The 14,978-nt window shown below is 34.4% G+C and overlaps 2 long non-coding RNA genes across 2 annotated transcripts; one reads left to right on the top strand and one right to left on the bottom strand.

Annotated features, from left to right (window-relative positions):
• The first annotated feature begins 31 nt into the window (after window positions 1-31).
• LOC134240051 (uncharacterized) lies at window positions 32-8,271 on the top strand. The gene is made up of 3 exons (XR_009986345.1): window positions 32-112; window positions 6,993-7,091; window positions 7,187-8,271. It is a non-coding gene; the product is annotated as an uncharacterized LOC134240051 (long non-coding RNA).
• A 3,751-nt stretch (window positions 8,272-12,022) lies between these two features.
• LOC134240058 (uncharacterized) lies at window positions 12,023-13,180 on the bottom strand. The gene is made up of 2 exons (XR_009986347.1): window positions 12,422-13,180; window positions 12,023-12,118 (listed from the first exon to the last, which is right to left on the bottom strand). It is a non-coding gene; the product is annotated as an uncharacterized LOC134240058 (long non-coding RNA).
• Window positions 13,181-14,978: the final 1,798 nt, after the last annotated feature.

Raw genomic sequence — 14,978 nt, 5'->3', positions numbered from 1 at the left:
GCATTGTATTTGCAAATCCTGTTTCTTTTCAGCATGAAACAGACGACCATTTCACTCATTTCTTTGCCCTGAAGAATATATCATTTTGTGGATTTCACCCTCGAAACGAAAGGTATGAGTAAATTGTGTATATTGAAATAAAGAAAATAACAATATATTACTGCAAGTTGTATTTAAAAGATAAATCTCGATAGTTATGTTCCCCAAACGGAGTTTGGGAACATATTGTTTTTACTCTGTTTCTTATTATTATTATTATTAAGGTCTTCCGTCTTCACGGAAGACCTTATAGTGATTCTATTGTTTCTTATTAAGGTCTTCCGTTTCAGACGGAAGACCTTATAGTGATTCTTCTGTTTCTTTTTCTTTTTCCTATTATTATTTTTGTTCCCTTTTTAAAAGCACGATTTCTCAGAGATGACAGGACGGATTCTCATGAAATTTTCAGGGATGATAGAGAGTCAAAATATCTTTCAGATGCAGTTTCCAGTTTTTCAAATTTCACTTCCGGTCGTCAGATATTTACGATTTCCGCTTTTTTCAAAAAGATTTTGTCTGAGTCATATCTCAGAAACGGTAAAAGATTAAGACACCAAACTTATATGAGTAATAGATCTTGATAAGTAGGCATGTCCATTTGGGTTAAAATTGTCCGCCGTCACTTCCGGTCGTCACAGGAAGTGATCAAAGAAATCGAAAATTTCAACTTTTCTTTAATGAAACTTTTTTTGCATCACACTATAGCATCTTATTTGTAGTTTCGAAATAAGTCAGTCCCACCGGAAACAAAAACGACGACTTCCGGTTATAAGAGAAAAACTACAAAATTTGAGTATTTTTCTTTCCCATAAATATTTTTTATAGATAAAGTATTTGTAATGATTTTTGGATATGTTATTCAGACTGCAAATGTCTACAGTAACCTCAAATATCTTTGAAAAATTCACTTCCGGTCGCGTGATTTCCTGTCCTCAAAATGAGAACTTATCACAGCTAGATCTCGTAAACGGAAAGAGATTAAGACACCAAACTTATACAATTGGTTGATCTTGATGAGTAGGCAACTTCAGTTTGGATAAGATTGTCCGCCGTCACTTCCGGTCGTCACAGGAAGTGTTCCAAAAAATCAAAATTTTCAAATTTTCTTTTATGAAACTTTTTTGGCATGACGTTATGATATCTTATTTGTATTTTTAAAATATATCAGTCCAACCGGAAACAAAAATGTCAACTTCCGGTTTTAAGAGAAAAACTGCATAATTTTAGTATTTTTCTTTCCCCTAAATATTTTTTATACATGACATATTTGTAACGATTTTTGGATATGTAATTCACACTGCAAATGTCTACAGGAAGGTCAAATATCTTTGTTAAATTCACTTCCGGTCGCGTGATTTTCTGTCCTGAAATTGAGAAGTTATCATAGCTAGATCTCGTAAACGATAAGAGATTAAGACACCAAACTGTTTTAAGTGGTAGATCTTGATGAGTAGGCAAAACCAGTTTGGATAAGATTGTACGCCATCACTTCCGATTGTCACAGGAAGTGATCAAAGAAATCGAAAAATTCAATTTTTCTTTATAGAAACTTGTTGCATCATATTATAGCATCTTATTTGTAGTTTTGAAATATGATAGTATCACCGGAAACAAAATCGACAACTTCCGGTTAAAAGAGAAAAACTACATACCCGGTAATTTGAGTATTTTTCTTTCCCATAAATACTTTTTATAGTTAAAGTATTTGTAATGATTTTTGGATATGTTATTCAGACTGCAAATGTCTACAGTAATGTCTAATATCTCAGTAAAATTCACTTCCGGTCGCGTGACTTCCTGTTCTCAATATCAGAAGTTATCATTGCTAGATCTCGTTAACGGTAAGAGATTAAGACACCAAACTACTAGGGGTGGTAGACCTTGATAAGTAGACAAATCCTTTGAGTTTTAGATCATCCACCGTCACTTCCGGTTGTCACAGGAAGTGATCAAATAAATCAAAATTTTCAACTTTTCTTTATGGAATTTTTCTTAGTATTACCTTATAGCTTCTTACTAGTAGTTTCGAAATATGTCAGTTCCATTGGAAACAAAAACGACGACTTCCGGTTATGAGAGAAAAACTGCATAAATTGAGTTTCCTACCATCCCATAAATATCTTTTATAAAAAAGAGTATTTAAAATGATTTCGGGACATGTTATTCAGACTGAAAATGTCTAGAGAAACCTAAAATGAGACCTTTGACCCTTACTCAAAAAGAAATAAAGAAATATTCATTACCTTTTTCTAGATTCAGTTTCAAGTATTTATCTCAAGTTTACCTTTCTCTCTCTCTCTCTCTCTCTCTCTCTCTCTCTCTCTCTGATGACCTTGACCTTTGACCTTGATAAATGACCTTGTTCTTTGGCCCCATTGACCCAAAGGTCACAATCAAGCTTACGGTCGTGGAGGTATTTGCAACTCTTACTCTAACAAATGCTTATAAAATATCCCCTCCTTTCTCTAAAAACAAAACAAAACAATCAATACCAACTTAGAGAAAATGTCTACAAGTCAAACGAAACGAAATATCGGCATAAGATTCGTAATAAAAGAAAGAAGAGACCTGAAAGAAAGTGTCCTGAGAGTTTTAAGGTGAGTCTCTGAAGTATTTGAAATTCTAGTGAATATCGGCAAAATCTGCATTTTTTTTTTCTGTCTGAAATTAAGTTATTGCTTAGCATAAAAATTAATTAAAACTCGTATTGGCTATTTCTGCAATTTTTGTTAATATCATTCGATTCTCCTGCTCTATTACGTCATTTTAATACCAAGTATTCTTGCTTTCTTAGGTGTATGGAATTTATTTTAATTTTATTTAGATTTAAATATGAATCGGCTGAAACTCGGAAATGACGATTTTTCATATCAATTAAACTTCCACGCAATTGAGATAGGTCAATTGCAGTTACCCCGCTTGATACGATACGGTGTTGAAAAAATGCCCATGACTCACTCACTCTTTTTCCGGGATTTTGAATTTACTCTGCAACTGACCACGTGTATTAGTTTCGCTTTACAACTCTGTATATGCTAAGTGTCACTGCTTCACTGCAAATGTGTCCCATAATTATTCTAATCATTTTCCTACATACAATATCACATCAAACAGCCAATATCTCAGTTGTTTAAGAAATTTGACCGGGACTTTACTACGAAACTATTTCTTTCACTTCGAAACTATTTCCTTCAACCTTAAAATACTAAGCTTACAAAATACCTTTAATGTTGCGGAAGTTGGTGGCTCCGTGGTTAGCGTGTCCGACTTTCATACTAATGGTTTTGGGATTGAGACCAGATGGAGGAATTGATATTTTTTTTTTTTCCATTTTGTTTTTTTTTTTAAATACAAAAATATTCTTCTTACAGATAAAAGAGGAGAACGGAAGACCTTATTTGTTGCTGTAGCAACAAGAGTTTCTAGTTATTATTATTATTCTTTTTTTTTAGACAAAATTTTGTGCAGGCGATTTCTCGTAAACTATTCGGTCGATTTCAATGAAAATATCAGGAATTATAGGTCATTATATGAATTTTATATAAAATTCCGTTTGTTGGAAAATTCGGTACCAATGCCAAGTTATGGGCAATTTCCTGATTTTAAAATACAATTTTGTCTTCGAGTGTTCTCGAAAATGGCTAAAGATATTAACTGGAGACTTATTAGAGATGATAGACCATGACTTATAGATGTGCAATTTTGCCTTCGTTTGCGTCGTCAGTACTTCCGGTCGCTACAGGAAGTGAATTCAAAATGTGCACTTTTTCAACTTTTTTTGTTTTTCAATATTTTTCTTTGATATAATTAATGTTAATGGAGACCCTACTGGAAAGGCCTAATATATAATTTATTTAAGAATTGATCAATCCACACACTAGATATTCGCATTTAAAAATCTGAAGCGTGTCCAAGATGGCGGGGCGTCTCCGTGAACTCCGCCATTAAGCAAGTCGGGTTCTAGAAGGTCAGCTGAGCGTTTAGATGAACGAAACTTCTACCAAAAAGATTTATGAAATGTAAAGGATTCTTTAAATTGCTACATCGCAGTTACGTTGCATTGAGTATTGTTTTAATATGAGTTTTCCTCAAACGTCTATTGAAATTGCTTTTGTCTGCATCTCAAAGTAGAATACAACATGACTACAAGTGGAAATACGATGACAACAATCTTTTGTTTTGCAGCAGGGAAAACTTATCCTAAACCATGGTTATAAGTAATAGCTTTTCAAGAAACTTGCCCTGACTTAATATTCACTATGTTTCTGAAGTATTACTTGCCTTCTGTTTATTTTTCCACGCAGGCTTGTGACATATTAAATGAATAGAAAAGACAAAAATAAGAAAAACATTTTTTTAAAAGATTGTTTATTAAAGGTTATACCGGGTATAAATATTCTTGTAATAAATGCAAGTTATTGAACATAAATAGTATCACATTCCTTGACTGTCGGAGGGCGAGTGATTTTTTTTTCAGTGAAACATTCCAGTCTTTTCATGAACGTGTAACTCATCTCCACTTTGGGGAAAAAACAGGATACAAAATTCGTGGAAAACACTTTAGTGTTACTTGGCCGTATACGATATTATATTTGTATAATGTGATAATTAAAATATACTTTCTAACGCTCGAAATTCCGGTTATAAGAACATACATTTCTAATTTTCATTGAAGCTATCAAATCCATCAAATAGATCAAATATTTCAAAGGAATAGCGTTAAGAACTACTTGTGACGTTGATGAAATAATGTATCGTGACCCGACTTAAGTACTTAGACAAATGGTGACAAGAGTGTAGAAATATATAACATTGGCATGCCTGTTTATGGAGTTGCATGGAATAAAAAGTTGAATACATATCGAAAAAAGAAAAGAAAACAGTATCATCTGTTCATCACTAATAGATTATCTACCTAAAAGTTACTGTTAAAACTCAAGTAACAGATTCCGATGTGATCATCTTGAGCAAAGTTTAGCAAGCTGGCTGTCATTTTACAATTCCAAACTGAATTTAAAAAAAAATGTAATGTATGCTGGAATCAAAATAAGCAATCTCGCGATATTTGAATGTTAAATTTGAAGCGAGTTCCCAAAGGTGTAATGGGTACCGGAATGGATTTTCACGTTGGCGATCCGTGTGTCCGATTTTTAAAATCAATTTTTCAATTTGATTTTACGGGTTTTTTTATCTGAATTGGACGGAAGACCTCTCGTTGCTCGCAACGAGTTTCGTTTCTAGTTATTATTATTTTTTTTCTTATTTCTTCTCCGGTACTTTTTTTGTCCGCGAGTGTTCTCAGAAACTGTTCACCCAACTGAGCTAAAACCTTTTTAGGGTTAATAGGTGTGTAGTGTAGGTGTGCGGAACGAAGGTCATTTTGCGCGCATACGCATGCACGTGCGTGCGCGTGAAATGAGTGAATTGACTGATATATTTAATATGGATGTAACTTCTATATTTTTTGATGAAATGTTTTGAAACTCATTATATAAGGATGTATAAGATGTATAGATATGATTACATGGTCAAATTTGCATGAACTCACGCGCATGCACGTGCGCTTTGCTCTGATTGGCTGAAACAAAATCCTCAATATCTTTTTTGTTTTTCGATGAAATGCTTTGAAATTTATAACATAGTCATACATTAGGATTCCCTACAATATGATATATAAAAATTTTCGTGAAATCACGTGCATGCACGTGCGCTGCAATCTGATTGGCTGAAACTTTAAATGACTATAACTCCCTTGGTTTCCAACCAAACATGATGGGATTTAGAACATAGATAGACATAAAGGACTCCTACAATATGGTATGGTCAGCATTTACATGCATGCACGTGCGTGCACGTGCACTTTGCTCTGATTGGCTGAAACAAAAATCTCAATATCTTTTCTGTTTTCTGACAAAATGCTTTGAAATTTAAAACATAGGCATACTTTAAGATGTCCTACAATATGATATATAATAATTGTCATGAAAACACGCGCATGTACGTGCGCTGCAATCTGATTGGCTTAAACTTTAAAATGGCTATAAATCCCTTGTTTTTCAACCAAACAAGATGGGATTAAGAACATAGACAGGCATAATGGACTCCTACAAGAAGGTATGGTCATCATGCACGTGCGTGCACGTGCAATGAGTAAAATAGTGTAGACAAGATGATATAGTCATTACGCTCATGCAATGTTGTTTAAGTCTTAAATGCATAGATTCTGCCTATTTTAATGAAACTTGCAGGAATATGGCACTAAAAGGGAGTTGGGGAGCGTTTGGGGAACATCTGTAACGGTTCCCGTTACAATTAGCACTAGTTTATTGTGTAATGCTAGCAGGCGGATAATATCGGCTAGACTGAGACTCGAACCCTGTACCTTCAACTGCCCTACCACTGAGCTGCTGTACTTGATTGACGTTCACAATTCCCGTTTCACTATTCTCTCCTTTTCTTAAGGAATAAGCTTTAAAAAAGCTAACTTGAAATCTAAACCACCCATCAGTTTTGTTGCTTTGAATCAATTTTATATATAAAGGGGTAGGAAATATCAGCTAGAATGGGATTCGAGCCTGAGACTTCACGCTCACCCTTCAGATGCTCTACTACAGAACTTTTACATACACTTTGAAACTTTGTGTTGCGATAAGAGCAGTAGACCTAAACTTTCTTTCTTGCAAGCGATAGATTCAGTTAGTTTTATTTTTCATCCTTCAAACGTTGACAAAAATAATATATGTTAAGTAGGGGATGCTCACTCCTCCATGGCACCTGATCCCATCTATGTTGTTTCGGAGGTCCGTGTTTGCTCTGCTCTGATTTTGTATTATATCCTTCTTTTAAGACGTACTCAATTCCCGTTACGCAAAAAGAAATCGTGATTACTAAGATAACAAAATGTCTGCCGTGTTTGATTCACACTAAGACACATCTTGTGCCTTTATTTTTAGGTATTTTGGGTTCATCACAAAACATCCATCGTCTTATCGATTCGCATGTCATGTATTTCTGGGCGAGAAATCGACGAGATCTGTCTCGGATGCTCTCGGGTAAGACGTTTACTTAGTATTTGTATCAATTGGATGCATTCTATTCTACATTTACCCTCTTGTAAGCGAATAATCAGTTTCTTGCTTTCTTCTAGGGATGCATTTAAGAGATTCTATCAGGAGTATATGGCATTTACCCACCCTACTGAAGACATTTATATGGAATAATGAAGTTATAATCAAATCATGTGATGAACTGGCGTAGGCGGGGCTTAATCTTCATGTCACGTGATGAACCAGGCGTGGCCCAATCTTCATGTCGCGTGATGAATTGGAGCAGACGGGGCTCAATCTTCATATCACGTGATGAACCGGAGTGACTCAATCTTTATGTCACGTGATGAACTGGAGTAGGCGGGGCTCATTCTTCATATCACGTGATAAATCATTGATCATTATAATTCACGTGATAAAAACCAGATAGCATAATCATAAATCAGCAACATTACCATAACGAGTATAACATCGCCTATACTGATATTAAAAATGGCTCCGGGAATTTTTTTTGCTCTAATCCAAGAAATACCAATCCAGTACAGACATACCAATGAACAGCATATCGGTCATTTTAATGTAGGTTTAAAATTTTGCCGAAAAGAATCTTCAGAAATCTGATTGAGGACGTCTCCATGTAGTTCTGATACAATACATCTACATTTGAAATTCCTATAGCCAAGAACCAAGTGCTCTAACAGTGAGGGATAAAAACAATGGTAAATATAGAAGCTGGCTGTCTTCTGACAAAGAGAACTCCACCCTGACGTGCAGTTAAAGGAGCAGTCTACAAATCCAGTTACATAACCTGGAGTGTCAATCCAGATCAATTCATGTCGCGATATACAGTTTATGTCTGATGATAAGTTATATGTCAAGTGTATAAATACAACCAATCAACATGGAAGTAAAACATTATAAGTGTTCAATTAAAAACAACCGGTAAAGTCTCAGTATTACATAATTATATCACTTACAGAAGTGAATTATTTTCATTAAACTATCAAACCATATTTTTGTAATGTGTCATAAAACTGACATGAATAAACGATAGTTGGAAACGTGTGATAATTTGCAAAAAGGACAAGGTCTGTTTTGCATAAATTATCCCACGTTTCCAACTATTGTTGATGTCCTTGGCATGCCCAACAAACTAAACAGTGATTCCTTTCATTTTTCACTTCATTGTGAAATAAAATTGCTAATTTAGATTTTATAAATATTATATAATAGAATTAAAGGTACTTGGACACAGATTTGAAGTTAATATTTTCTGCTTTTTTCTCTATAACATTACGAAGTATATATTTTAATAGCATTTCACACAAAAATTACTTAAAAATCTTATTTCATTTAAAAGTTATTAAAACTTTAATGTTTTTGGCGGGTTTGATTGACACATCCTTACACTTTCACAAATTTTAATTTTACTCTTAATACTTAGGAAAAGTGGCAATCTTGTTATGTATGAATGCAAAATATTCATACTATAATTCAGAAAATTCAGAGTAGACATGTTCGAAAGCAAAGCAAACACACAATATATTCTCAGTCCGTGCAGTTGTGGTAAGCAGACTGTGACGATTCAGAACGCACCCGGTGAAATCTAAACATAAATAAAAACAGAGCTCGTGCCTTGTTTACAAAAACTGTGTACATAACACGGGTGTGATCGATTTGCACACACGACTTAGCTCGGAATGGCGATACTTGTGAAGGTGGTTAGTTTTCTAACATTTCTACTCTGAATAAAATTATTTTTCTGGATAAAAGTTTTAATATTTCTCATTAATACACAACAAGATTGACACTTTTCTGAAGAATTAAGAATAAAGTTAAATATGTGAAAGTGCCAGGATGAATCAATCAAACCCGCCAAAAAATTTGAAGTTTTAATAACTTTTAAATGAAATAAGATTTTTAATTAATTTTTGTGTGAAATGCTATTAGAATATATAATGCGTGCCATTATGGAGAAAATACTAACTTCAAATCTGTGTCCAAGTACCTTTAAATTATGCATGGTCTCCAATGTCATTTTCAATAGTTCCTTCCCACTGACCTTCCGCTTGTCGAAATATACATTACGATTGAACTATCAAAAAATTTAATTAAAAAAAAACAATTATAGAAATGGAATGAAACATAGTGATAACAAACAGTATTCAAGATCATAAAACAACACAAAATAGGAGCAGAGCAAACACGGACCTCCAAAACATCAGAGGTGGGATCAGGTGCCATGGAGGAGTGTGCATCCCTTCCATTCGTTTTATTTCTTACCCTCTGTTCTTTACAGCATTATGCGACACTTGTGAGAAAGAAAAAGGTTTACCTTTGCCTTATTTGGACCTGTGTATTTTTGAAAATCTGAAACGCCATAGTTTTAGTTAACAATGCATTGAATATCACTTAGATCTTTGGTGACTGCGTATCTATCAAAAATGACGTCATTTTCTGGCCAGTCAATGCATTCTGACATCACGAATTTTGTCAATTCCCATTCTAAAAAAGTGTACAAAAACGGCAACTTTTTAAAGCTATTTTGCAATATCTAATAAAGAGCGCAACCTCTGATCTAAAATATGTAACTAGTAAATGATAGAACTGCTTCTGAGGATTAAAAGACATCTTTTATTTTTTTAGATCAGAAAGTGCGCTCACATTATTTTTCTTTTCTGAAAGTACTCAATTATACCTGTTTACCTAAACATTTAGGAAAACATTGCAATTTCATAAAGCCAGTTCTCCAAGACCTGGACTTTAGGAGATATTTTTAATACAATATGAAAGCATAAACTGTCTATATTATTTTAATGCTTCAAATAGAAAATCAAGTGCTGATCAATCAGTTGGTATATTTACAGGGCCATTCTATGCATAAAATGAATCAACATCTTTAATTTCACTCTATTATGTCTAATTTGTTATTTGATATTACACGTATCACTATTTGCGCTGTGCAAAGTGGTCCTGCGATACAAGTGTGAATCAAGCAATGACGAAACTATTTTACAGTAAAATACAAGACATACTGCATAAGTAGAAATTTTAGCGAGGGTTTAATTTTGGCATTATTAGCGAGAGTGCTGAGTTTTCTAAAATTACATAGCTTTTTCGAAAATTATTGAGTTTTATTTGTAATAGGTTCTTTAATGAACATTTAAAATCGCTAAAATTAAAATACCAGTTTTTAAGGACAAATTGCTAAAGCGTCTCGCTAAAATTTCCTCTTATACAGTAAATGGAGCAAAAGAATAAATCCTGTTGTAGTTATAACAATATTTAATGAATAACACCATAATCAACCTTAATTCACTTAGAAAACCATGTGCACATCTTCCATAACCATGAAAAGAATATAGATGTAAAAAGATAAGTTACATACATATATGTAATAACTCTGAGATCATATAGATAAATACAGAAGACCTTATAGTAAATGGTATCCCCTCTTATAACCATAGTCAAAAATACACAAAGCTGAAAATGAAAACAAATGATACAGGAATTAAACTTAAAACTAAACATAACATTCATTACACATAAGGTCCATAATAAATAACAAAGCACACTTCTACGTCAATAACCAACATACACAACTTTAAATACATCACGTATATCAATGATTCAATAACTTTCTAGAGGTAACCTTGAATCAAGGTCATGAAATATTAATATACTCAACAGTTAATTCCAATCAAGAATTCAAATGAACACGTCCAAAAATAGATTGAATAATATACAGTATAATCCCTTTTCCTATATTCTCATGATATAACTTTGAGCCAAATTCAAAACAAATGGCTCTAGATTTACATGTGGAGTATTAACATCATCCCAGCTGTTTTATAACAGACCAGTAACCTTGAACTTTGAATTGTGAAGTTAAGTCAAGATGTGAACACACATGTTGTTGGTCATCCTTAACAAATTACTAAAATTGCATCAAATCTGGTCTATAAACAAGAAATACAAGCAGATGGGACTTTTGTAAAAATAAATAAAGGAAAAAAATTGTCAAGAAGTAAGCCTCCTCATCACTAATGATTAAGATTAAGAGTTGTGTAATTAGGCCATCGGTACTTTTCACAGATCTGTTCATTGGGTGTGATCTATGGGTCATGATGTAAACAGATCTGTTTTTATGGGTATGATTTATACATGCAGGTCAGAGTCCAGTTGAATTTACCATTTAGTGATAGCCACAGATCTGTTTGGTTTGCTTTGATCAGAAGCTAGTTAAGTTCTTAGTTAAGGAATGTATTTTTCACAGTTCAGTTGTCTGTAAGAGTTTGTTTAGTTTAGTACTGAGTGATGATCACATATCCTGCTTTCTTTAATTTGTTCATTTCCTAGTTAAGGTCTGTTTAGTTTATAGTGCTGGGTATCGCAACGGAAAAATCGTATCGCGATATATTGCAATATTATATTTTGTATTGCAATATATCACGATATAAATATTTAATAATTTTTTTGCTTTTCGTGAAGGTTAAATGAAAACACAAACTCAAATTACATGTATTCTCGAGCTGATATTCCAATTGCCTGATCGCGTTATGTCGGCGCAAGGGGCAAGATAGTTTTATTTAAAGTTTTTTTGTTGGCACAACTTGTTGAATTCAATTAATTGTAATACTCAGATTCAGCTTTAACATGAAGGGGTTTCATATAACAGTTGTCGTCGTTTCGTTTTTGAAAGAGACATGTCTCTGGTTTCTGATCACACTTCACGTCGCTTGCCACCATACTTTACCTTGAAAAGGGCACATAACTCTTTTTGTAACAATTTATAGCATATCGAACCCGAACCGGTATTCACAAAAAAATACCGCGATACGTATTGTAAAGAAGGAAATCGGGATACACCGGTTAACCGGTAATATCACACAGCACTATTAGTTGAAGAGTCAGCAGTTTTTCACTGTGTCTGTTTCTAGTTCAGTAGTGAGTGATGATCACACATCCTGCTGTCTTTATTTTGTTCAGTTCCTAGTTAAGATCTCTTTAGATGAGGAGTGAGTAGTTTTTCACTATTTGGTTTCTAGTTAAGTAATGAGTGATGATCGTAGATCTGCTTCCTTTATTTAGTTCAGTTAAGGTCTGTTTAGTTTAAGAGTCAGAAGTTTTTCACTGTGTCTGTTTCTAGTTGAGTAGTGAGTGATGATCGTAGATCTGCTTCCTTTATTTAGTTCAGTTAAGGTCTGTTTAGTTAAGGAGTGAGTAGTTTTTCACTGTGTCTGTTTCTAGTTGAGTAGTGAGTGATGATCGTAGATCTGCTTCCTTTATTTAGTTCAGTTAAGATCTGTTTAGATGAGGAGTGAGTAGTTTTTCACTGTGTCTGTTTCTAGTTGAGTAGTGAGTGATGATCGTAGATCTGCTTCCTCTGTTCCTGTACCGTATCCTTCCACCGTTTCTGTACGTCTGTCACTTGGTTGATGACGGACCGCTGCCTGTCAAGACGGCGCCGGGCTGTCGTGGGTCTTTGAGGCTCTGCAGCTAAGTTATCCTGGAACGAAACAAATATTGTCAGGCAACAAAACTTTCACAGTAATGTGGAACAATTTAGTCCTCATTCTTAATCTACATCAGGATAAAATAACCCTGGCAGCTGTTACACTATATAGGTAAACAGTGTAAATATTATGATTATGTGGGTAGACAGGATTGTACCACTGTGGTTATCTGAATATATATAAATATAGTGCAGCAAGCAAGCAAGTTTGTATCATTACAGCTACAAGAATAATATTTGTATTAGCTCTGTAAGACAAAATTATATAGATAATATCTGTATTAGATCTGTACCACAACAGTTACATAGATAATGTTTGTATAACATGTTAATAATACTGTACAGATGCTATTCTGTATGAATCAACAGTTCTGTATTTGTTTTGCTGTAATGGATGTAGTCAAGACTGTTTTCTTGACCATAATTGTTAGCCAGCAATAACTCTTAGGAAGCTGGGCTAATAAGTGCGAGAACATAAAATCAAAACTCGTGTTTGGGATGAACAACTGCTCTATCAATTTAGCTCTACAGCACGTATAGTGAAGTGTGTATTATTTAATCAAGCATAAATGTAAACAAGTAGCTTGAATGCAGAGTTGGCCAAACAGGTGAAAAATCTGTCGGACACAGTGTCCTACAGATTGTCTAAAAATCACAAAAATTACAGGACACACCAGAGATGGCGAAAGACGCCGGCCTACCGGCGATCTCCGGTAAATTTCGTCTGAGTCCGATAGTTTCTAGAACCACACCGGACACCATGTCCAGTAGATAATTCAGAATAATCAATAGTAAAATATAATTAAAGAAATTAGATAATGTATTATTTTTTAAAACTTCATGAAATTGAATCTTTAAAAGCTTTACATAATTTAAATATTGCAATACGTAGTAGTATGGCGAGTACCTGGCAGTTATCGAACTCTTTTGTGGAGAAGTCGAGAAAGCTCTAAATCTCGCACCATAATTCTCAAGCATAACATTGTTTACAGTAGTGAAAATCGAAGAACTAGAACAATCATTATTAGTGTGTCAGAGTGTGTCAGAGTTGGCCAAAGAGGTGAAAAATCTGTCGGACACAGTGGCAAATTTTTAGTATGTCCTGTAATTTTTTTTATTTTTGACAATCTGTAGGACACTGTGTCCGACAGATTTTTACCTCTTTGCCCAACTCTGACACACTAAAAATTTGCCGGACTGTAAAAACAACAAAATGTAAGATTGAAATCTATTTGTGATTGATGGAACTCTTTCTCAGTGGAAGAAGAAAATGTCTGTTGGGTGGGGACAATGTGCTACTGCTAGTGAATACAATGCAAAATGGATCATTGTAGATTAGAAATAAATCCTGTTTAAATCTCTTGATAAACATTCGCTAAATCACTGTAATAAATTTTATAGAGGAGTTAGTCCTCATATGATAACGTTAATCTTCACTAGCCAAGGGTTTCTGATACGCTACTCTCCTCATAAACCCTTGGCATACGGTGAAGTCAAAAGACGGGATTGTTTTCTCGAATCTATCAGGTACACACAGATTGCGTCATCGCCAGAAATAAAGACACGTGTTAAAAAAAACTAGAACTGTCCAAACGGGACAAAATACCCCCCGCTGGGTTTTTCAGAAGTAAGTTTTTCCATAATAAAAATATGTATCAAACACCAATTATGAAATTTTTATTCCAGTGACCTTGAACTTCCCCAGATAATCTTGGGTCAAGGTCATGACACACCCTTGGGTCATGGGCAATCTTTCAGTGAAATGAGAACCTACCAAGTTTATCCATAAGAAAGATATGGACCGGACAGGAATTATGATATTTTTCTTCCAGTGACCTTGAACTACCCCAAATGACCTTGGGTCAAGGTCATGACACATCCTTGGGTCATGGGCAATCTTTCAGTGACATGAGAACCTACCAAGTTTATCCATAAGAAAGATATGGACCGGACAGGAATTATGATATTTTTCTTCCAGTGACCTTGAACTACCCCAAATGACCTTGGGTCAAGGTCATGACACACCCTTGGGTCATGGGCAATCTTTGTGTGAAATGAGAATCTACCAAGTTTATCCATAAGAAAGATATGCACCGGACACGAATTATGATATTTTTCTTTCAGTGACCATGAACTTCCCCAAATGACCTTAGGTCAAGGTCATGACACACCCTTGGGTCATGGGCAATCTTTGTGTGAAATGAGAACCTACCAAGTTTATCCATAAGAAAGATATGGACCGGACAGGAATTATGAAAATTTTCTTCCAGTGACCTTGAACTTTCCAAATTGACCTTGGGTCAAGGTCATGACACATCCTTGGGTCATGGGCAATCTTTGTGTGAAATGAGAACCTACCAAGTTTATCTATAAAAGAT

This window comes from Saccostrea cucullata, unplaced genomic scaffold (assembly GCF_032062105.1).
Source record: "Saccostrea cucullata isolate Sc308-1 unplaced genomic scaffold, CSIRO_AGI_Scuc_v1 ctg14021, whole genome shotgun sequence".
In the NCBI taxonomy this organism is placed as follows: Eukaryota; Metazoa; Mollusca; class Bivalvia; order Ostreida; family Ostreidae; genus Saccostrea; species Saccostrea cuccullata.
The sequence above is the reverse complement of the archived record's forward strand: the minus strand, read 5'-3'. Positions and strand labels throughout refer to the sequence as shown.